The 25017-nt window shown below is 36.9% G+C and overlaps 1 protein-coding gene and 1 pseudogene across 1 annotated transcript in view; both read left to right on the forward strand.

Annotated features, from left to right (window-relative positions):
- Positions 1-25017, forward strand: part of Agbl4 (AGBL carboxypeptidase 4) — a 1469059-nt gene that overhangs the window by 818864 nt on the left and 625178 nt on the right. The window lies entirely within an intron of this gene.
- On the forward strand, positions 13939-14916 carry LOC124109866 (calcyclin-binding protein-like; annotated as a pseudogene).

Here is a 25017-nt window from a genome sequence, read left to right on the forward strand (position 1 = left end):
TCTGTAAAGAAATCATGCAATCTTTCGAAATTTACGTAAACAAGGAAAGAAATTAATGAAATAAATATTACATACAATCTCTTAAATTAAGATTTTTTTTACTCATTTACAATAAAATAACCAAGTACAAAGTTTCATTCTTGTTGAGCAAAAAATGCCAACGAACTTTTTGTATTGATGAACAAAATATTCACAACAGGGCAGTTGTGATGCGAATAAGAACAAAAAAACCAAACACTTAAAACTTTTTTAGGTCTCCAATGAATTTGGGACTCTAGGAAAAATCAGCCCAGCACCAGCAGCTATCAACCACCATTCCAGCTCTTCACTTGAAAAGCATTAGTTAGAGTCCAGATGTGGGAACTTCCTATCTTGAAAGAAGTTCTTAATTATCTCAGACCAGTGTAAACAAACCAGCCAGCCACCACCTTGCTAAACTATAAGCTTTTAGAATTCATTATTCTGCCAAGAATATGCCTTGATAGTAGCCCTCAGCCCCATAGGTTTTTCTGGGGGAGGGGGACAGACCCTTGCATTCCAAAGTTCCATACTGGTTTCATTACCACCACTTAGTGGAAGTTTAGTTTAGGACCATTTTTGTCTGCTCTCTGGAAGCCTTGGGCAGAGCTTAGTTTGTAATTGTTGGGGAATAACTGCTGAATTTTTAGCTGTTTTGAGTTGATTCGCACCACTGCACCACAACTCAATATGAAAAAAAAAACTATTTAACTTATTTATTATCTTGTGAAAAGTATACATTGAAAATTTTGTTCATACTGTATTTATCAAGTATGATGAAAAGCAATAGATATATATTCTTTTATTATGTTAAATTATGATTGCCATTATTAATCGGCAAAATGTGGAGTGTATGTTCTTTTCACAGTAATATATGCCTTTTGTAACTTCACTTGGCTATTAGTCCTTTTAAACAGATGAGGAAACCAATGCTCAGGAAGGTTAGTTGGCTGAACAAGACCTAGTTGTTACCAAGTGATAGAATGGGTTTACCAGGTTCTAGATTATGGCTCTTTTCATTACATATCGATGCAGTTTAGGACAGTATCTAGTACTCACACTGTGGTAGGTACAAGACACCATATATAATAAAGTCTAGCCTGTACATAAGAGGACTTATAGTTTATAGTTTTATTGTACAAACAGAGACAAGGGAACCCTAAAGAGGAAAGGTTTATTCTGCCTGGAATTCTGCAGTCCACTGCCCTTTTCTACTATCTTTCAGGATCTACCTGAGAGAATGGTCATTCTTTGTCTTCTGCCTCTCTTCCACTTAGGGTGAGATTCTAATAATACCCTAGCAATTGGTATAATCTATTCATATTTCTAGTCCCATTATCTTAGTCTGATTACTGTTTAATGTAACTATCCAGGGTAGGTATCTTTGTGCCTCAGCCACTGGGAGCCACCTGATATTAAGAGCCAACTCTTGTCACCTAAGTCCCTCTGTCCCCACCTGTATTCCCTATAGGAATACAGAAAATTTTTCACTTATTTTCCTATCTTCTGTTGTTTCTCATCTTTTGAGCATCTCCCTCCAGCATCCTTAGAGATCCTAGAACTGGTAAAACCAAATCCCTATGCCACTGACCCAGGGCCTTCATTAGTCTGGAGCTTTTGATTGGCCTACATTACATGTGGGAACAAAGAGAAAATGAGAAGAATGCAACTAGGCAGATTATTACTCTGAAGAAGGAAAGAAGAGTACATAATCCTTGCTCTTAAGAAGATAAGACATGCCTGGATGAGTTTAGGAAATAACATTGGACTCAACCTGTAAAATGTTTAAATCTTTAATGTATCTTTAAATTCATTGTCTCATTTAACCCATTAACTACTCCTCTAAGAGGATATTATTCATTTTGCAGATGAAGTAACAGATTCAGAAAGTTATTTGGATTTTTCTCAATTTCCTATGGCCAGAAAGTAGTGAAGCTGTGGTTGGGTCAATACTTTCAGTACTGGATATACCAAAGCCACAGTTGTTCAGGCGCTAACTCAATTCAATAATTCAGTAATTTTAGCAGTAAACTATGGGCCTTGAAGTTCAGACAAATCTTGTCTTGAATTTTCTATATGTTGCATTCAAATTATTTAATCTTTCTAAATCTCATTAAAATGGTTATAAAGAGCCTACTATACAACATGCTAAATAAATGAAAGTGACTATTATTATTGTCATTATCCTTCTTGTCTGGACTTTTAGTTGATGGATAATCTTTATTGTGGATTAGGACATTGTGCTAGACATTTATTAGTGTTGTATATGATATATATATATATATATATATATATATATATATATATATATATATATTATACATTTAATCCTTACTACCACTGTACTATTATTATCCTTGTATACAGATAAGGAAAGTGAATTTTAAAGGTATTAAATAACTGCTCAAAGAAGGTCATAGAGCCAGAAGAGTCAGAGCCAAGGTTAGAACTCAAGCCATTTGGCCAGAGCCTAACATTGTAACTGCTCCATCTGTCCTCTTCCTAAGATAGAGATACCACCTTATACCCCAAAACTGGATATTTCTCTGTGTTTAGTCCTTGCCTTGATAGTCTCTCTAGTGTTGCCCTGCCCCTGCCAACCTTCCCATAAACTACAACCCTAACTGCAGAGTTGTTGCCCTTTCCCTGCTAGTATTAATTTCTTAATATTGTTCTTTCTATTATGTCTGCTGGCCAATGATGTTTTCATCCTTTCAGCAAATTCTCACCATAATGCATTAGGCACAATGCAAAGCATTAGGAACAAATTAGACAGGACTGCTGTCTCAAAGGAAGTCAGTTTCAATAGAGGAGATAAACAAAAGTAGATAAATGCAACTCACATCTCTAATTTATTCCTGTCTTTGACTCTCCACTCCATACCCAATGTATATTAATATGTCCTGTTGATTTTACTTCCTACTGTCTCTTTAATCTGTATTTCTCCCTATCTGCATTGCCATTATACAGTTTGAGTTATTATTTCTTCTTGTGTTACTTTAATAGTGTCCTCACCAGTTTCCTGCATGCAAGTTATGTTTGTCTATAGACTATTCTTAATACTGCAGCCAGATTGCTCTTTGAAAAAATATACACCTGTTTAAAATATTTTATTGCCTTCCTATTGCTTTTAGCATTATGGAAACAATAATAAAATCCTCCATTTTTAAGAAAAGAACATAAGTGAGGTAGTCCCATGAGATGACTACATACTCTTTGAAGATCTAACTCTAACATATCAGATTTAACTTCATATGGTTGGAACTATGATGCTCTGAAACTATATAGTTGGAACTATGATGTTCTGAAGCTATCTGTAACCAAGACTTATCCAATAATTATTGACCATTCTCCCAGTTATCTCAAGTAGATGAATCTTTACCTCTTTTAGTGACAGGATCAATTCAAAAATATATTCAGTCATTTATTCACTCATTCTACAAGCATTCACTAAGCATTTATTCTATTTCATGTCTTGAATTTGGTGCTAGAGATATTGATTGATCTCAGTCAACTCCAGTAACTGTTCTAGTTTCTGATGCTTTAGTAGTGATCAAGGCAAAAACAGGCATGGGCTCTGTTCTCATAAAAATTAAATTCTCAAATGAGTCCTAGTTCTTGCTCTTGATAAGTTCATGGTCTATTAGGGAAGACATTATCCTTATTAATCTAACATTTTATCTTTCTTATAACTTTATTTTATTTATTTATTTTTTATGTGGTGCTGAGGATCAAATTCAGTGCCTCACATGTGCCAGGTAAATGATCTAAGCCATAACCCCAGCTCCTTATATAACATTTCAGAATTCCTACTATGTGCCAGGTCCTTGGGATATAGTGGAGAATGAAACAGAATAGTCATAATTACCATTTACTGTGGTAAGGAGAAGATCAGAATTCTGTGAAAGGGATTAAAGGAAACCAGAAAAAGTCTTAAATTCTGCTAGTAAACCAGGAAGAATTTTCTTTGGAAATGACTGCTAGAACTAAAAAACATATAGTATACTATATTATGTGGTACCATTAATCATTACCACATTTAAACAAAATATTATGCTTGGCATCTCAGACTTTGTTCTTCTACAGAGAATATTATTTCTAATTTAACACTGCATGACATTGATAAATAACTTAAAGTTCAGGGGTGTGAAATGAATTGTCCAAACACTCAAAGCCTGTGAAAGACAGATTCATGATTCCAGCACAGATTTGTGTGGCTCTAAAGCCTGTGCCTTTTTACTCTACTTTGCTAAATATACTTACTTTTTCTAGACCCTGTGACTCGACCTCTTAGGAGGTATCATAATTTCATTTACAATTTTTATATACCACAGTCTTCTAACTATTGTGCTTAGTTTTTCATATAAAATATCACAGGGAGATACAGGTATGCTCTAGGGACACATTTGTGGAAAAGTTATTATTTTTTTCAGAAAAAATTGAAATTCTGACTGATGTTAATTCCCACCATTTCCTAGGTCCTCACCTGTTGTATTGTGGATCTAGAACATCCTCCAAAGGTTTGTATGTTGGCTCCTGATCAATAGCATATTAGGAAGCAGTAGAAACTATGTGAGGCCTAGTTGGAGGAAGAAGATCACTAGGGGCATATATGGTCCTGGGCCCTATTCTATCTCTTTTTTTTTTCCTGTAATCTGGCTACCACGATGTTTGTCTGCCATGCTCTTCCATAATGTTGTTCCATTCTGAAACAGTGGAACCAGCTAACAATGGACAGGAAACTCTGTAACCTGAACTAAAATAAATCTTCTCAGGTATTTCAACACAGTGATTAAAGTTGGATAACAGATAACTGGTATTATGAGTGGGTCTTTGTTGTGACTATACCTGACAATGTAATTCAGCAGCTTTAGAATTGGTTTTCAGGAAAGATTTGGAAATTTTGGGGAAAATGGACTATAGTAAACTTAAAATGTTGTATGCAAAGCTTAATGGGCAATTATGTTGGGAAGTAGAAGGCTAGCATGCTGTTAGGAATATGGAGAGTAAAGACTATGCTCAAGAGATTCCAGATGGAAATGAGGTTTTTGTTAATAAATGCATTAGAGGCCACCTTGTTACAATATGGCAAAGAACTTGTCTACATTTTATCCATGCCCTAAGACTGTGTGATGCTGAATTTAAGGGTGATGGACCAATTAATCTTGTGAATGAAATTTCAAGGCAATGTAGCATTTAATGGGGACATGGGTATTTCTGGCTGCACCCAGCCAGGTATACTTTGATAATAAAACACACACACATACACACAAAAGAAGAACAGAAAGATTTGAAAAATTTGTAGCTTTGCTAGAAATGTATATGTAAAGTTGGGGTCAAGCAATTTATGGAACTGGACTTGCAGGGAGACAATAGTAAAGATGCATTGGGGGCATATCAATCATCAGCAAGACCCTACTCCTCACAGCAAATTCAGTGTAAACAGTGCAAACTCATTTGAAAGACTTTTCTTTAAAAAGAGAGCACCTGGCACCTTCTTTCTAAGGGCCAGCTAAGAAGTTGTTTCCCCAGGATTTGTTTTACCATGCTTGGTTATCCAGGCACTTAGAAGCAACTGTCTCCATGGTCCAAAGTTGCCCAGCTACTTTTCAAATAGTAGCAGAACTTGGCATCACCCAGATTATGCTGGTATGCAGGTATGCAGAATGAAAAAGAGTTCTGAAGTCAATGAGGCTTCCACTGAAATTTCAAAGAAAGGCCTGGGAGACCAGGCAGTATATGACAGTGTTGGAATTCTTACAAACAGACCCTGAGAGGACAATGCATGTATCTGTAAGAGTGCAGTTGAAGTTCAATAGAGACACGAGGAAGTTAGCTATGGACTATCTGATGAGGAAAACTGCAGCCAGTAAGAAGATCCAGCCTAAGAGAGTGGTCAAGTGGGCTGCAGCTGCCAAAACTGTAGGTGTCAGGCTTCCCAAGTTCTTTGGAGTTCACATTACATAACTTTGTGCCTCTGATGCTGTACATTCAGTTAAAGAATTTAATGCTTGTCCTGCTTAGTTTTGGTCTTGCTTTGGTCTAATTCTTCTTTGGTATTCTGCCATTCCCTTTGGAATGAGAATGTTTACTCTGTGCCATTGTATGTTGGAAATATGTAACTTTGATTTTTATTTTTACAGGGTCTCACACATAAGAGTTGGCCTTAGTTTCTAAGGAGACTTTGGACTTGGAGTTTTCAGTAATACTGAAACTGTTAAGATTATGAGAAATCTTGGAGATGGACTGAGTGCATTTTGTATTTTGAGATGGGCATGAACCTTTGGGGTCCAGGAAAAAAAATGATATACTTTGGATTTATAATGTCCTCTGAAGTCTCAAGTATTGATCTGCTGCTGGTAGCATACTGGGAAGTGGTAGAAACTTTAAGAGGTGGGCCTCCTTGGAGGGAGTAGATCATCAAGAGCAAAACCTTGAAGGGTAGATCTTGTCCCCAGCCTCATCCCCTTTCTTTTTCTTGCCTTCCCAACAACCATAAAGTAAGCAGCTTTGCCCTTTCATAATGAGATTCTGCCTCACCACAGCCTTCCACGGACTGAAACCTGAAACTGTGAGTCCAAATAAATCTTTCCTCCTTTAAGTTTTTTTTTTTTTTTTAGGTATTTTGTCAAATGACATAAAGCTGACTAACACACCACACATTTCCATGCTAAGTACATTTCCCTGGAAAATTTCAGGGTCTATTTCAAAACAAAAACAGAAACACTTGTATACAAATGTCTTAACTCTGATTTTTATTTTTACAGGGTCTCACACATAACTATTCTTGGGTGTTCATAATATCCCTCTTTTTAATCAGAAATTGACCCCTGCCATATGATTTCTCATTCAGTGGGAATGATAAATCAATGAATTAGCCTTAATAATCTTCTGTGAAAGATAAGGCATTCAATCATACAAACAGTGTAGGGAGTCAGAAGAAACTTACCATATGGGAGCCCGGATTACTGTTTCAATATGATTGATAAATTACTTTGTTATTATGAGCCTCACTTTCTCTTATCTTCATTGTCCTATGAATCCTATCAGCTCCACTGGCTTATGGAGGATCCTCTGACATGTATTAAGTACTTTAATAACTTAAAAAGTGTTATTCACATCACATATTACTCGTTAGTGATCATTATTATGGACACCCAAGAATAGATAGAATGAAAACTGTAGTTTTTATTTTGCCTAGCTAAGGCCAGAAAAGGCCTGTTAAGCCCACATTTGTGTTTCCACAATAAAATATACCCCATTATACCAGAGTTAAGATATTTGTATACAAGTGTTTCTGTGCTAGATTACAAGGCAAAAATAGTTGATTAAGTGTGTAACTCAGTGGTAGAATGTGAATTGGAACTCAGTTGTTTAAATCATCCAACACTCTTCCATTATACCATGCATCCCCACAAGATATAATCTAACCAAGATTTTTGAGGCCAGATAGTTTAGATGGTGATGACTCTTATGGTTTGAATATGAAGTATCCCCCAAACATGCCTATGTTAATGCAGGAATATTCAGTATTAAAATGATTATATTGTGAGAGTTTTAACCTAATTATTTAGTCCATTCTAATTTGAATGAGATAACATTGAGGTAACTGAAGGCAGACGGATCATCACTGGAAGAATTGGGTCATTGTGTGTTGACTAGAATGCTTCAGCTTCTCTGAAGATGCTTTCCTTCTTTCTCTGCTTTCTGCCCACCACAAGAGAAGAAGCACTCCCCTGCCATGCCCTCTGTCATAATGTTTTGCCTCACTTTGGGCCAATAGCAATGGAGTTAGTTGACTATATACTGAACCTCTGAAGCCATGAGTCAAACATTTCCTTCTCTAAGTTGTTCTTGTCAGGTATTTTAGTAACATTGACAAAAATGTGACTAATAGAATTGGTATTAACCTTGATTAACCTTATGGTTCAGAAATGTTTAGAAATGGTATGCAAGTGGAGTTTGAAAAATTTTGCATATACAGGATGTATAAGCCTTAGAATGTTGTAATCATAGCCTTAACAGGCAATTCTGTGTGGGAAATCAGAGGACTAGAAATCCAGTAGGAATGTGGACACTAAAGACTGTGCTCATGAGGTTTCAGAGAAAAACAAAGATTCTATTGGGAATTAGACTAGAGGCTAGTCATGTAATATTCTGGCAAAGAACTTGTTTACATTTTGCTCATGTCTTGAGATTTCATGCAAGTTCAAATTTAAAGTTGATGAACGAAGCCAGGTGTTGTGGTGCATGCCTGAAATCCCAGTGGCTTGGGAGACTAAGGAGGATTGCAAGTTCAAAGCCAGCTTCAGCAATGTAGTGGGGCCCTGGAAAACTTAACAAGACCTTGTTTCAAAATTAAAAAAAATATAAGATAAAATAAAAAGGGCTGGGGATGTGGCTCAGTGGTTGCTCCTGGTTTCAATTCCTAGTACAAAAATAAAACAAAACAAAACAAAAATGTGAGGCACTAATCTGGTGGAGGAAATTTCAAGACAGCAGTGCATTATTCAGATGGCAGAGCATTATTCAGACAGTTTTATGGATTTTGTTGGAAGCCGTTAGCCAAGTTTACTGTAAATATTGGAAGTAGAGCATATCCCCAAGTATGTTTTAAAAAATGTCTGCTTGGCCAGAAAGATGCCTGTAAAATTTGGACCAAGGAAGGTGTGGTTGTTGAAGATATGACCACCACTAAAGAGAAGCTAAGTAATTCATACAGAGACAAAAAGACAGATGGCTTGAGGGCATCTCAAGAATTTGTAAAATCAACCATTGTAGTCTCAGGGAGTGGAAGTGAAAACTCATTTAAGTCTTTGAGGGCATCATGCTCACAGAGTAATGTGTGGAAATCTCTTTATTCAGGATTTATTATACTGTGTTCATCTGCCCAGACACTCAGAGGCTACTGCAGCAAAGATTCAAGGAGGAGGCTAGCTCTTTTCAAGCTGGTAGCAAACCTTAGCACCATTCACCTGGTGCTTGTTCTGCAGGATGCTGGAGTTAAGAGGTCATCAAGTCTTCTACCAAGGTTTTAAGGAAAGACCTGGGAGCCCAGGAAAAGTGCAGCAGTGTTGAAATTCAGGAAAGGATGATGGATAAAGCTCTGAAAGTTCAGCTAAAGCTGGAATGGAGACACTGGGACTTAAGAGATATCAGTAACATGAATTTTCTGCTGGGAAAAACTCTGCTGTGGAGAGAATCATGCTGAGAGAGGCCATGAGCACTGCAACTGTCAAGGCCAAGCAGGGGTTGGAGAGACTACCCTAGTCTTTTGGAAAGAATATCTCACCACCATATACTCCAGATTCTAAAAGTGAAGATACAGAAAGTATTTTCTCCTCTTGGTTTAGGTCTTCTTTTGGTTCAATCCCTTCTTTTCACACACAAAAAAATCCCATTGTTTGCTATACTTGCAATGAAAAATTAGCAAATAAAATTTAAAATAATATTTATGATAGCATCAAAAACTATATAATATTTAGAAATACATTTAGCAAAATATGTACTATATCTATACACTGACAATCATATGTGAGATGGACCTAAGCTTTGGGGGACCAAGGTTGGAATGCTATAGTTTGGATATGAAATGTTTTCAAAGTTCCTGTGTAAATATAGTATTATTCAGAGTTAAATTGATTAGATTATAGTAATAGTTATAGCCTCATCAGTCCATTCTAGTTTGAATGGACTAATTGGATGGTAACTGTAGGCAGGGGGAGCATGACTTGAGGATGTGAATCACTGGGATGTGCCCTGGAATGGATTATCTTTTCTGTAGCCCCTTCCCCTGTCTATAAACTTTCTGAACATGATGGATAGAGCAGTACTTATACACCATGTCTTTTAGCCTTTATCTCTAACCTAGATCAATGGAATTGGCCAATTATGGACAGAACCTCTGAAGTCATGAGCCAAATCATGAGCCAAAATAATATTTTCCTCCTCTAAATTTTTTGTCAGGCATTTTAGTCACAGTGACAAAAATCTGATTAATGCAATGAGCCTTTAAAGCTAGAATTTTTTTGAGGGATTGCCACTTGTTGTTCTTCCTGGGTTGAACCAGGCCATTTCCTTGGATAATCAGCCTTTCTTATACTTTTGAATTTACTATAGGAGCACATAATGAGGTCTTCTTTGTGTTCCCTTAACCTCATTCTAAATATTCCCATATACATTACGGGACTTATTGTCTGCATATTATGAAACAGAACAAGTGAGGGAGGGAAAAAGGGAAGGGAGGAAAGAAGGAAAGAGGGAGAAAGAGAGAATAAAAAGGAGGAGGAAAAGAAGAAGAAAATAGGGGAGGGGAAATAAAGGAGGCAAAGAGACTTTTTTTTTCCTCTTTCTCTCTTTCCTTTATTATTTTTTATTTGTTCTTTTTAGATATACAAGAGAGGAGAGTGTATTTTAACATGTTATATATACATGGAGCATAATTTTCTATTCTTTTGGCTGTACATGATGTGGAATTACATTGGTTGTGTCTTCATATATAAACAAAGGGAAGTTATGTCTGATTTATTCTACTGTCTTTCTTGTTCCCATCCCCCATCCCTTCTGTTCATTCCTCTTTGTCTAATCCAATGGACTTCTACTCTTCCTCACCCCCACCCCCTTATTGTGCATTAGCATCCATATATCAGAGGAAACATTCAGCCTTTGTTTTTTGGGGGGATTGGCTTATTTTGCATAGCATGACAATCTCCAAATCCATCCATTTACTGGCAAATGCCATAATTTCATTCTTTATGGCTGAGAAATATTCCATTGTGTGTATATATACCACATATTCTTTATTTATTCATCTGTTGAAGGGCACCTAGGTTGTTTTCATAGCTTAGCTTTCATGATTTCAGCTGCTATAAACATTGATGTGGCCACATCACTATAGTATTCTGATTTTAAGTTTTTTGAGTGTATGCTAAGGAGTGTGATAACTGGGTCAAATGGTGGTTCCATTTCAAGTTTTCTGAAGAATCTCCATACTGCTTTTCTTAGTGGTTGCACAAATTTGCAATCTCACATTTCCCCTCACATCCTCATTAACATTTATTGATACTTGTATTCTTGATAATTGCCATTCTAACTAAAGTGAGATGAAATCTCAGTGTAGTTTTAATTTTCATTTCTCTAATTGCTAGAGATGTTGAACATTTTTATATACCTATTGACTGCTTATATTTCTTCTTCTGTGAAGTACTTGTTCTGTTCCTTTGCTCATTTATTTTTTCTTGCATTCTATAGGCTCTCTCTTCACATTCTTGATTGTGAGCTTTGCTGTAAACAAGGGTTTTAGTTTGGTACCATCCCATTTTTCTGATTCTTTATTTTACTTTTTGTGTTTTAGGAATTTCTCCTGTTGAGGAATTCAGTTCCTAAGCCAACATAATAGAGAGTGGTACTACTTTTTCTTCTGGTGGGCACAGGGTCTCTAGTCTATTGCATAAGTCCTTTAACCACTTTGAATTGAGTTTTTATCAGGGTAAAAGATCGGGGTCTAATTTCATTTTATTACATATGGATTTCCAGTTTTCCAAGCACCATTTTTTGAAGAGGCTATCTTTTCTCCAATGTATGTTCATGAACCCTATGTTTAATATGAGATAACTGTATTTATGTGGGTTTGCCTCTATCTTCTATTCTATACCATTGGTCTTCATGTCTGTTTGGGGGCAAATACCATGCCATTTTTTTTTTTACTATAACTCTATAGTATAATTTAAGGTCTGCTATTGTGATGCCTCCTGCTTCACTTTTCTCGGTGAGGATTTCTTTGACTATTCTGGGCCTCTTATTTTTCCAAATAACTCTCATAATTGCTTTTAGTATTTATATGAAGAACTCCATTGGAACTTTAATAGGAATTGCATTAAATCTGTATAGCACTTTTGGTAGCATGGTCATTTTGACAATATTGAATTTGCCTGTCCAAGAACATAAGAGATCTTTCCATCTTAAGGTTTCTTCAATTTATTTCTTTAGTGTTTTGAAATTTTGATTGTAGAGGTCTTTCACCTCTTATGTTAGATTGATTTCTAATTTTTTAAAAGACTGTTGTGAATGGGATTGTTTTCCTAATTTCTCTTTCAGTTGATTCATCACTGATGTATAGGAACATAATTGATTTATGGGTATTAATTTTATATCCTGCTACTTTGCTGACTTCATTTATGAGTTCTAGAAGTTTTCCGGTGGAGTTTTTGGGTCTTCTAAACATAGGATCATGTTAGCAGCAAATAGGAATGATTTAAAATCTTCTTATCTTATTTATATTCCTTCAATTTCTTTCTTCTGTCTAATTGCTCTGGCTAGGGTTTCAAGACTATGTTGACTAGAAGGTGTGAAAGATGGAATCCTTTTCTTGTTTCAGTTTTAAAGGGAATTCTTTCAATTTTTCTCCATTTAGAATGTCAGCCTTGGGTTTAACACACACACACACACACACACACGTGTGTGTGTGTATAGCTTTTACAATGACAGGGTATGTTTTTGCTATCCCTAGTTTTTCCAGTGCTTTGAACATGAATGGATGCTGTATTTTGTAAGATGCTTTTTCTGCATCTGTTGAGATAATCATTTGATTCTTGTCTGTAAGTTTACTGACATAATGAATTATGTGTATTGATTTCTCTATGTTGAACCAGCTTTGGATCCCTGGGATTAACCCCAGCTGATCATGGTATACTATCTTTTTAATCTGTTTTATATATGGTTTGCCAGTATTTTTGAAAGAATTTTTGCATCTATGTTCATAAGGTATATTGGTCTGAGGTTTTCTTTCATTGTTGTGTTTTTGTCGGGTTTTGGTATCAAAGTGATATCAGATTCACAGAATGAGTTTGGAAGGGTTGCCTCCTTTTCTTTTTCATGGAATAATTTGAGGAGAATTGGTATTATTTCTTCTTTGAAGGTCTGGTAGAATTCATCTAAAAATCTGTCTAGTCCTGGGCTTTTCTTGATTGGTAGGCTTTTGATGGAATCTTCAGTTTCATTGCTTAAAATTTATCTGTTTAGGGGCTGGGGATGTGGCTCAAGCAGTAGCTCTCGCCTGGCAAGCGTGCGGCCCATGTCTGCCAATAACTAAAAAATAAATATTAAAATTTTCTCTCTCTCTCTCTCAAAAAAAATTTATCTGTTTAAATTACGTCTTACTAATTCAATTTGGGTGTGACCTATGTCTGTAGAAATTTGTTGATGACTTCAAGATTTTTTATTTCATTAGAACATAAATTTTCAAAATAGTTTCTGATTATCATCTATATTTTAGAGGTGCCCATGATATTATTTCCTTTTTCATCATGAACTTTAGTAGTTTGAATTTTTTCTCTTTCTCTTCATTAGTTTGTCTAAGGTTCTATCAATTTTCTTGATTTTTTTGAAAGAACTTTTTCTTTCATTGATTTTTTTGTTTCAATTTCATTGATTTCAGCTCTGATTTTAATTATTTCTTGTTTCTGCTTTTGGTGTTGATTAGTTCTTTTTTTTCTAGGACTTTGAGATGTATTAGTAGGTTTTTTTATTTGTTGACTTTCTATTCTTTTAATGAGTGAGCTCAATATAATGAACTTTTCTCTTAGCACTGCCTTCATAGTGTCCTGGAAATTTTTATTTATTGTATCGCTATTATCATTTACTTCTAAGTATTTTTAAAATTCATTCCTGATTTCTTCTGCTATCCATTCATCATTCAATATGGTATTATTTAGTCTACAGGTATTAAAGTAGCTTCTGTTTTTTTATTTTATCATTGATTTCTAATTCCATTTTATTATGATCTGATATAATGCAAGGTATTCTCTCTCTCTCTCTCTCTCTCTCTCTCTCTCTCTCTCTCTCTCTTTTGTATTTGCTAAGAGTTGCTTTCTGGCCTATTATATGATCTATTTTCTGGTGTTGTTAAGAAAAAAGTGTATTTAACCATTCATGGATGAAATATTCTACATCTTTTCTCCATGATCAACTTTATTTTCAAGATTATATGTTTTGAGGGCTTTGCTCATGGCGGACTGCTTGGCACAATGTTTCCTGTCTCAGGTGCACAGCTGCAGTGCTGGCCTGTGGCCTTACCCAGCCAGACCATGGCTTCAGCTCTGCAGAATGATCTAGAAGACAAGCTGCAGAATGATCTAGAAGAGGTAAATGTGTTGCTGGAAAAGACCACTAGAAAAAGAGTACATGATGCCCTTACAGCAGAAAAAAAAAAAAAAAAAACAAGATTGAGACAGAAATAAAGAACCAGATGTAACAGAAATCACAGAAGAAACCAGAACTTCTTGACAATGAAAAGCCAACTGCTGTGGTTCCTCCCATCACAACAGGATTAATCATGAAAATCAGTAATTATGGATGGGATCAATCTGATAAGTTTGTGAAAATCTACATTACTTTAACGGGAGTTCATAAAGTTCCCACCGAGAATGTGCAGGTTTATTTCACAGAGAGGTCATTTGATCTTTTGGTAAAGAAACTAAATGGGAAGAATTACTCCATGATTGTGAACAATCTCTTAAAACCCATCTCTGTGGAAGGCAGTTCAAAAAACGTTAAGACTGATACAGTTCTTATCTTATGTAGAAAGAAAGCAGAAAACACACGGTGAGAGTACTTGACTCAGATTGAAAACGAATGCAAAGAGAAAGAAAAGCCTTCATACAACACCAAAACAGATCCTAGTGAGGGATTAATTAATGTTCTAAAGAAAATTTATGAAGATGGAGATGATGATATGAAACAAACCGTTAACAAAGCCTGGGTGGAATCAAGAGAGAAGCAAGCCAAAGGAGATACAGAATTTTGAGACATTTAAGTCTTTGGGGGAACTGTGATGTGGAAATATGGATGTTTCCAATAAGGGAATGTTGGAGAGCTGCACATATAAATTTGACATAACTACTTACACAGTAAGGCAGTAAATTCTCCTTTACTGGAGGGTTTATTTAAATAAAACATGCTTATTAAAAAAAAAGATTATATGTTTTGTCTTCACTGCCTGAAACTCTGTCTTCGAAGTGGTCTAGTGTAATGCTCCCCCTTGAATTTTTAATTTGGTTTATTTATCCCTGCATTTAAAGTATTTCTGCTTGATTTTTTAATATTCTCTATCTCTTTATTGAAATGAGCTTTCACTTTCTGTATCTTCTCTTTCATTTTACTCCTTACAATGTCCTTTACCTCTTGATCTGTTTAACTATGTATATTCTAAACTCCTCCAATATTTTTTTCTACTGTGTTATTGAAGTATTCTGTCTTTGAAGTAAGTATCTGTTTGTTTGAGGCAATTTGTTCCCTTGCTTTTTCATGTTGTTTGCGTGTCTACTCATCCAGCAATGTGGATCTACCCTGTAAGTCTTATAGTGTCCCTAAATGTTTGTGGTACTTCACTGTTTAGGGAGAGAAAAATAATAACAATAACCAATGTAAACAATATACAGAATTAAACCACATAATTCCTGCTATGATGTTTACAGTGTTAATTGTTACAATAAACATAAATGATATGATTATTTATTTCCTATAATAAAAGCAGAAAGTTTACAACAGCATTTACAATTTTGAATGGTGGACAGGAAGCAAACAGAAATGATATAGGATATGATGTTTGTGAGGGAGGAAGAGAAAATATAGAAGTATAAAATGAAAGGAAGAGTGAAAGAATGATAGAGATTGGCTGTTAGAAGACCAAAGGACAAAAAGAGAATCAAGGGAAACAGATAAGTGAGAGAAAAAATATGTATAAAGTAAAAATTTAAAAATTTAAAAAATTAAAAATAAAAAATAACAGAAAACAAATCTGAAATATACTAATCAAACATCCTATTCCTCAAAGAAACTGATCCATGAAAAATAGCTGGATTTAACAATACTAGAAATGACCAAAAAACCAATTATTAATTTGTGTAAATATCCTTGAACCATTAAGGTCACACACAATTAAACAAGGAAGAATAGAAAGAAGAAAAAAGAAAAAAGATCTTGATGAAGAGTTACAGTGTTGTTTCCATTGGATTTCAAAAGATTCTGAGCTTCCCTTGTCAGCAGTGTTGGTTGGGGTTCTCTGGATTATGATGCTTGCTCTACCCTCATGGTGGGGTTGCTAGAGTGAGAGAGGTAATCCCATAGGCTGAACTCCTGGAGATGGGATTTAGGCTTAGGTATGTTCAGGTTCTTCCCAAAATGCCAGTTGGTCTGGAGATTTTAAATCAGTGCACCTCCAAGACCCAGCAATTGCTGGTTCATGCTGAAAGACTGCATTCCAGGGATCTCCCCTGGGATCCACTTAAATGGCGGAGGAGCTAATTCTTAGTCCACTATGTCATCTGAAGACCCCCACATTTCCTGGTCTTGGGTTCAGTATTGAAACTCAATCTCTCCCACCCTCACTCTTTTGAATTCCTGGCCAGGTGCACCTCTACCATTTGGCCTGGATTGGACAGGGAGGGGGAGAACTGGGTGGGTTTCCATGACCCGTATTCCCCTGTGTAAACCTCTCTACATGTTTGATTTTCTACTGGCCACCAAGGCACACTCTGTGTTGTGCAATGTGGGTTTTCCAGGCCTGTTTTTTTTGGGCAAAACTCAGATTTGCAGGAATTGGCTTCCCAGCTACCCCTTTGTGCCTCGACTGCAAAATGATTCCTTCCTCTGTCCTCTGCATGCAGCCAAGAGAAATTTTACTTCTTTCCTGCACAAAGATATTGTGCAGCATGCCTTTCAGTTTAATTGAGCAGTGTCTTTAATCTCTAAACTCTCTGTACCCAGACATTCCTAAGGCCTCCTAAAAATGCAGGTTTCTTTAATTCCCCTATCCCTCCACTTTGCTTGTAAGGAACCATTTTTTTCTGTCTGGTGCCTCCAGCTGTGGCAGTGGCTGCAGCACTGAGATTTCTTCCTTATTTTATTATATCCAACCTCCTGAATCCTTGATCAGCTTTGAATGTCCAGTATTAAGTTCCAGTAAAGTCCTCCACCATCCTTTTTTGTTCACCTACCTTGCTGTGAAGCTGCCTATCTGCTTGGTTTCATGCCACAGAGAAGCTAAGAAAGCAACCTTCTCTGTTTTGTCATTGTGAAACCCCCAAAGAGCCTTTTTAAATGGAACATAGGAGTGATCCGACTATGAAATGAAAATCTATATTAGCTAAATTTTTTTATAGAAGATTAAGGTTAGGCATCAGTTTAATGATTTTTGAATTTATTTTAAGAAATGACTCTCACTAGAAGTAGAATAGACAAAGTCCATGTATTCTAACATTATATTCTATTCATTGGCTACTGTTCTCAAGTCAAATGGGAAGATAATTTATTATTTTAAATTTGTTCTGTAATTTTTCTGAGCAAAGTAATTGAAATGTTATTTTATATTTTGAGGGATTTGTCCAGTAATGAGGATAGATATGTTAATGGTACTGAAATATTCTATGTGTGTCATTGCTTTTTGTGGAATATGGTATTTATGTTCATGCCAATGACTAAGTACATAGATTCATGAGTGTCTGGAATTATTTGTATATAAATACATACATATGTCTTGGCTCTTTATCTACATTTTACTTTTTAAAATTTTTTCTCCTTTTCAAATACCTACTGTAACTTGAGTCTCATTTTAACCCTCTGTATATAATTGTTGTTCAATAAATGTCTGCTTATTAATAATTGGCTCACTTGGTACATAGTTTATAAGTATAGAGAATCTAGCCTTTTAATTTTCATTATTTCCATAAACTCGTGTGGAATTTATGCCTACCATATGCTCAGAGAGTGTGGAGAATCATGACTATGATCTGATTTTGCCCTTGCTGACAATATGCCCCGCTATGGTTATTGTTTACACTGTTACATTGTTTAATTGTAGAGACAGTAAGAAACTTCTGACCAAAAAGTTAATGACTTATATACAGATGATTTAGATCAAGAGTGAAACTATGGTTAGTTTCTCTTTATATCCCTAGCAACAAGGTTTAGAAAATAAGTGAAGATTTTCTTAATGTTTTACTTCTTGACTAGATCAATAATTGATAGAAGATATATACAGTTGCGAAGACACTATAGGGTAGATTCCAGAGTCAGATGAAAATAAGTTCAAAGAGAAAAGGCCCAGTGGCCCGCGGCGGGACAGAGCTTCCAATCACTCCTGCAAGATAGGCGGGCCTGCGACCCACCGGCAGAAGAGGAGCAGCGGCCTGCTGAGAGGCTGAGCCGCCCCCTCCCCCTGCGCCGGCAAAGTAGAGGGAACTGTGACCACCCACAGAGCAGGCCAAGCGGCCTGCTGAGGGGCAGAGCCGCCCCCCACCCCCCGCGCCTGCCAGGTACGGGAACTGTGACCACCGACAGAAAAGGCCCAGTGGCCCGCGGCAGGACAGAGCTCCCAATCACTCCTGCAAGGTAGGCGGGCCTGCGACCCACCGGCAGAAGAGGAGCAGCGGCCTGCTAAGAGGCTGAGCCGCCCCCTCCCCCTGCGCCGGCAAAGTAGAGGGAACTGTGACCACCCACAGAGCAGGCCCAGCGGCATGCTGAGGGGCAGAGCCGCCCCCTCCCCCCACGCCTGCAAGGTAGACGGAACTGTGACCACCATCAGAACAGGCCAGACCTGCAACTGACAGACAGAACAGGCCCAGTGGCCTGAGGAAGGGTAGAGCCGCCCCCCCCCCCGCGCCTGCAAGGTAGGCGGACCTGCGACCCACAGGCAGAACAGCCCCAGAGGCCTGCAGAGGGGCAGTGCCACTGCCTGCGCCTGCAAAGTAGGCAGAACTGCGACCACCGACAGAACAAGCCTAGCGGCCCGCAGAGGGACAGAGCCGCCGCCCACGCCTGCAAGGTAGGCGGACCTGCTACCGACCGGCAGAGCAGGCCCAGTGGCCTGCCGGCGTGGTAGGCACATTGCCCAATTGGAGGAGGGGCAGAGCTGCCGCCCGCGCCTGTGAGGGAGACTTTGCAACTATACAAGACCAATATAAATATATACGGGGAAAATTCAATAGCACAACAGTTTCACCAAGTAGAAAGGAACGCGAACAGTATGAAGAGACAAGGAAAGAAAGGACCACAAGCAATGCAGGTCAACTCACGTTAGAAGAGGTAATAGCTGCAGCAGATGGAATGTCAGATAAAGAATTCAGGATATACATGCTTCAGATGATCTGGAGTCTCAAGGAAGACATCAGACAGCAAAATCAGACAATGAAAGATCACTTCAACAATGAATTACATAAACAAATCCAGGAAGCAAAAGATCAACTATACAGGGAGATAGACGTTATAAAAAACAAACAAACAGAAATCCTAGAAATGCAGGAAGCAATAAACCAACTTAAAAACTCAATTGAGAATACTACCAGCAGAGTAGAACACTTAGAAGACAGAACATCAGACAATGAAGATAAAGTATTTCAACTTGAAAAGAACATAGACAGCTCAGCAAGACTGTTAAGAAACCATGAGCAGAACATCCAAGAAATATGGGATAACATCAAGAGACCAAATTTAAGAGTCATTGGGATACAGGAAGGGACAGAGTTTCAAACCAAAGGAATGAGCAATCTATTCAATGAAATAATACGAGAAAACTTCCCAGACTTGAAGAATGAGACAGAACCCCAAATCCTAGAAGCCTACAGGATGCCGAATGTGCAAAATCATAAGAGACCCACACCTAGACACATTATAATGAAGATGCCCAACATACAGAATAAGGAGAGAATTTTAAAAGCTACAAGAGAAAGGAAGCAGATCACATTTAGGGGTAAGCCAATCAGGATAACAGCTGATCTTTCAACACAGACTCTGAAAGCTAGAAGATCCTGGAATAACATATTTCAAACACTGAAAGAAAATGGGTTCCAACCAAGAATTGTGTTTCCAGCGAAATTAAGCTTCAGGATGGAAGATGAAATTAAAACCTTCCACGATAAACAAAAGTTAAAAGAATTTGCAGCTAGAAAACCATCTCTTCAAAACATCCTTGGCAAAACATTACAGGAAGAGGAAATGGAAAATAACAATGAAAACCAACAGTGGGAGGTAGGACAGTAAAGGGGGGAAATAATCAAAGAGGAAAACAAACCATGTTTAGTAACATAAATAAACAAATATGGCTGGAAGAACAACCCATATCTCAATAATAACCCTAAATGTTAATGGCTTAAACTCACCAATCAAGAGACACAGGCTAGTAGAATGGATCACAAAACAAGACCCAACAATATGCTGCCTACAGGAGACGCATTGGATAGGAAAAGACATACATAGGCTGAAGGTGAAAGGTTGGGAAAAATCATACCACTCATATGGAATTCGGAAACAAGCAGGAGTATCCATACTCATATCAAATAAAATAGATTTCAAGCCAAAGTTAATCAAAAGGGATAAAGAGGGACACTACATACTGCTCAAGGGAACCATACACCAACAAGACATAACAATCATAAATATGTATGCCCCAAACAATGGTGCAGCTATGTTCATCAAACAAACTCTTCTCAAGTTCAAGAGTCTAATAGACCACCATACAATAATCATGGGAGACTTCAACACACCTCTATCACCACTGGACAGATCTTCCAAGCAAAAGTTGAATAAGGAAACTATAGAACTCAATAACACAATTAATAACCTAGACTTAATTGACATATATAGAATATACCACCCAACATCAAGCAGTTACACTTTTTTCTCAGCAGCACATGGATCCTTCTCAAAAATAGATCATATATTATGTCACAGGGAAACTCTTAGACAATATAAAGGAGTAGAGATAATACCATGCATCCTATCTGATCATAATGGAATGGAACTGAAAATCAACGATAAAAGAAGGAAGGAAAAAGAATACATCACTTGGAGAATGAACAATAGGTTACTGAATGATCAATGGGTTATAGAAGACATCAAGGATGAAATTAAAAAATTCTTAGAGATTAATGAAAACACAGACACAACATATCGGAATCTATGGGACACATTGAAAGCAGTTCTAAGAGGAAAATTCATTGCTTGGAGTTCATTCCTTAAAAAAAGAAAAAACCAACAAATAAATGATCTCATACTTCATCTCAAAATCCTAGAAAAAGAAGAGCAAAACAACAGCAAAAGAAGTAGAAGGCAAGAAATAATTAAAATCAGAGCTGAAATTAATGAAATCGAAACAAAAGAAACAATTGAAAAAATTGACAAAACTAAAAGTTGGTTCTTTGAAAAAATAAACAAAATCGACAGACCCTTAGCCATGCTAGCGAAGAGAAGAAGAGAGAGAACTCAAATTACTAACATACAGGATGAAAGAGGCAATATCACAACAGACACTTCAGAAATACAGAAGATAATCAAAAATTATTTTGAATCCTTTTACTCCAATAAATTAGAAGATAGTGAAGGCATAGATAAATTTCTTAAGTCATATGATCTGCCCAGATTGAGTCAGGAGGATATAGACAACCTAAACAGACCAATATCAATTGAGGAAATAGAAGAAACCATCAAAAGACTACCAACTAAGAAAAGCCCAGGACCGGATGGGTATACAGCAGAGTTTTACAAAACCTTTAAAGAGGAACTAATACCAATATTTTTCAAGCTACTATGGGAAATAGAAAAAGAGGGAGAACTTCCAAATTCATTCTACGAGGCCAACATCACCCTGATACCTAAACCAGACAAAGACACTTCAAAGAAAGAAAACTACAGACCAATATCTCTAATGAACCTAGATGCAAAAATCCTCAATAAAATTCTGGCGACTTGGATACAAAAACATATCAAAAAAATTGTGCACCATGATCAAGTAGGATTCATCCCTGGGATGCAAGGCTGGTTCAATATACGGAAATCAATAAATGTTATTCACCACATCAATAGACTTAAAAATAAGAACCATATGATCATCTCGATAGATGCGGAAAAAGCATTCGACAAAGTACAGCATCCCTTTATGTTCAAAACTCTAGAAAAACTAGGGATAACAGGAACATACCTCAATATTTTAAAAGCATTCTATGCTAAGCCTCAGGCTAGCATCATTCTGAATGGAGAAAAATTGAAGGCATTCCCTCTAAAATCTGGAACAAGACAGGGATGCCCTCTCTCACCACTTCTGTTCAACATAGTTCTCGAAACACTGGCCAGAGCAATTAGACAGACGAAAGAAATTAAAGGCATCAAAATACGAAAAGAAGAACTTAAATTATCACTATTTGCAGATGACATGATTCTATACCTAGCTGACCCAAAAGGGTCTACAAAGAAACTATTAGAGCTAATAAATGAATTCAGCAAAGTGGCAGGATATAAAATCAACACGCATAAATCAAAGGCATTCCTGTATATCAGCGACAAATCCTCTGAAATGGAAATGAGGACAACCACTCCATTCACAGTATCTTCAGAAAAAATAAAATACTTGGGAATCAACCTAACAAAAGAGGTGAAAGACTTATACAATGAAAATTACAGAACCCTAAAGAGAGAAATAGAAGAAGATCTTAGAAGATGGAAAAATATACCCTGTTCATGGATAGGCAGAACTAACATCATCAAAATGGCGATATTACCAAAAGTTCTCTATAGGTTTAATGCAATGCCAATCAAAATCCCAACGCCATTTCTTGTAGAAATAGAGAAAGCAATCATGAAATTCATATGGAAAAATAAAAGACCCAGAATAGCAAAAACAATGTTAAGCAGGAAGTGTGAATCAGGCGGTATAGCGATACCAGACTTCAAACTATACTACAGAGCAATAGTAACAAAAACAGCATGGTACTGGTAACAAAACAGGCAGGTGGACCAATGGTACAGAATAGAGGACACAGAAACCAATCCACAAAACTACAACTACCTTATATTTGATAAAGGGGCTAAAAGCATGCAATGGAGGAAGGATAGCATCTTCAACAAATGGTGCTGGGAAAACTGGAAATCCATATGCAACAAAATGAAACTGAATCCCTTTCTCTCGCCATGCACAAAAGTTAATTCAAAATGGATCAAGGAGCTTGATATCAAATCAGAGACACGCCATCTGATAGAAGAAAAAGTTGGCTATGATCTACATACTGTGGGGTCGGGCTCCAAATTCCTCAATAGGACACCCATAGCACAAAAGTTAAGAGCTAGAATCAACAAATGGGACTTACTCAAACTAAAAAGTTTTTTCTCAGCAAAAGATACAATAAGAGACGTAAATAGAGAGCCTACATCCTGGGAACAAATCTTTACTCCTCACACCTCAGATAGAGCCCTAATATCCAGAGTATACAAAGAACTCAAAAAATTAGACAATAAGAGAACAAACAACCCAATCAACAAATGGGCCAATGACCTGAACAGACACTTCTCAGAGGAGGACATACAATCAATCAACAAGTACATGAAAAAATGCTCACCATCTCTAGCAGTCAGAGAAATGCAAATCAAAACCACCCTAAGATACCATCTCACTCCAGTTAGATTGGCAGCCATTATGAAGTCAAACAACAACAAGTGCTGGCGAGGATGTGGGGAAAAGGGTACACTTGTACATTGCTGGTGGGACTGCAAATTGGTGCAACCAATTTGGAAAGCAGTATGGAGATTTCTTGGAAAGCTGGGAATGGAACCACCATTTGACCCAGCTATTCCCCTTCTCGGTCTATTCCCTAAAGACCTAAAAAGAGCATGCTACAGGGACACTGCTACATCGATGTTCATAGCAGCACAATTCACAATAGCTAGACTGTGGAACCAACCTAGATGCCCTTCAATGGATGAATGGATAAAAAAATGTGGCATTTATACACAATGGAGTACTACTCTGCATTAAAAAATGACAAAATCATAGAATTTACAGGGAAATGGATGGCATTAGAGCAGATTATGCTAAGTGAAGCTAGCCAATCCCTAAAAAACAAATGCCAAATGTCTTCTTTGATATAAGGAGAGTAACTAAGAACAGAGTAGGGTCGAAGAGCATGAGAAGAAGATTAACATTAAACAGGGATGAGAGGTGGGAGGGAAAGGGAGAGAGAAGGGAATTTGCATGGAAATGGAAGGAGACCCTCAGAGTTATACAAAAGTACATACAAGAGGAAGTGAGGGGAAGGGGAAAAATAATACAAGGGGGACAAACAAATGTCAGTAGAGGGGGCAGAGAGAGAAGAGGGGAGGGGAGGGGAGGGGAGGGGGGATAGTAGAGGATAGGAAAGGCAGCAGAACACAACAGACACGAGTATGGCAATATGTAAATCAATGGATGTGTAACTGATGTGATTCTGCAATCTGTATATGGGGTAAAAATGGGAGCTCATAACCCACTTGAATCAAATAGTGAAATATGATATATCAAGAACTATGTAATGTTTTGAACAGCCAACAATAAAAAATTAAAAAAAAAACCAATAGCTTACAGGCAAGAGATAATGTAGTAGATGGGGTGAGAAGTGAGTTGTGACAGAAGAATTTTACTGTATGGAAGACTCTAAAGATTATCAAACTGTCAACCCTGTTTTCTACTTAGGACCCAGAAAAGTTAAAGGACTTGCTTTTGGGTCACATATAGACTTCCCATTTTATTTTCCTTGGCATGCTCCCACCAGGTCATATGTCTAATAAAATAAGAACGAACCCAATCCTTATTGCTAATAAAAAAAAAAATAAGTTCAAAGTTGAACTACTATTTACTAGATTACTATTTGGTTTGGAGGAAATAAGTTAACCTCTTTGAGCTGTATTTTAACCAGTGAAATAATATTAATATCTATTTCACATGATTATTTTTGGATTAAATAAACAAATAGAGACATAGCACATACCTTAGACTCTCCACATAATAGACATTGAATAAAAGGTTGTTATTTTTCTTTCTGTCTTAAGATTAATTTTTTCTCTTCTGACCTTATGGACCCTCAGGCTGGTATATATACTGTTTAATCCAAATCTCATCATACTTCCATTTAAATTCCTACACTATCACTTCTTATTACTACAATAATAACATCCAAGTTGCTCATACATCATTTTAGAACT

The sequence above is a fragment of the Marmota monax genome, unplaced genomic scaffold (assembly GCF_021218885.2).
Source record: "Marmota monax isolate L192 unplaced genomic scaffold, Marmota_monax_Labrador192_F-V1.1 WCK01_AAM20220418_F8-fsc00008, whole genome shotgun sequence".
NCBI lineage: Eukaryota > Metazoa > Chordata > Mammalia > Rodentia > Sciuridae > Marmota > Marmota monax.